Source organism: Electrona antarctica (assembly GCF_951216825.1).
Source record: "Electrona antarctica genome assembly, contig: SUPER_10_unloc_1, whole genome shotgun sequence".
Taxonomy (NCBI): domain Eukaryota; kingdom Metazoa; phylum Chordata; class Actinopteri; order Myctophiformes; family Myctophidae; genus Electrona; species Electrona antarctica.
The window spans coordinates 134,916-135,206 of NW_027638778.1; positions in this window are offsets into that span (position 1 = coordinate 134,916).

Below are 291 nucleotides of genomic sequence, written 5' to 3' on the forward strand. Positions count from 1 at the left end.
TGCGTGCGTGCGTGCGTGCGCAGGGGAAGAGCTCCATGCCAGAACAGGCGGAGTCGGAACCCCCCCTAACCCCCCCCCCCCCCCCAGGACCCCGCCCCCTCCTCCGTTCTACAGCAACGGAAGGCAAAGCTCTGCTAGTAGTGTGTGCGTGTGCGTGTGTTGTATTGTAGTGTAGTGTGTGCGCGTGTCGGTGGGAAGTGACCTCGAGCGACAATAACACCATCAACCACCACCCCCCCCCCCTCCAGACGCCCACCACCCACCCAGACCCTCCCCCCCCCCCCCCCGCTC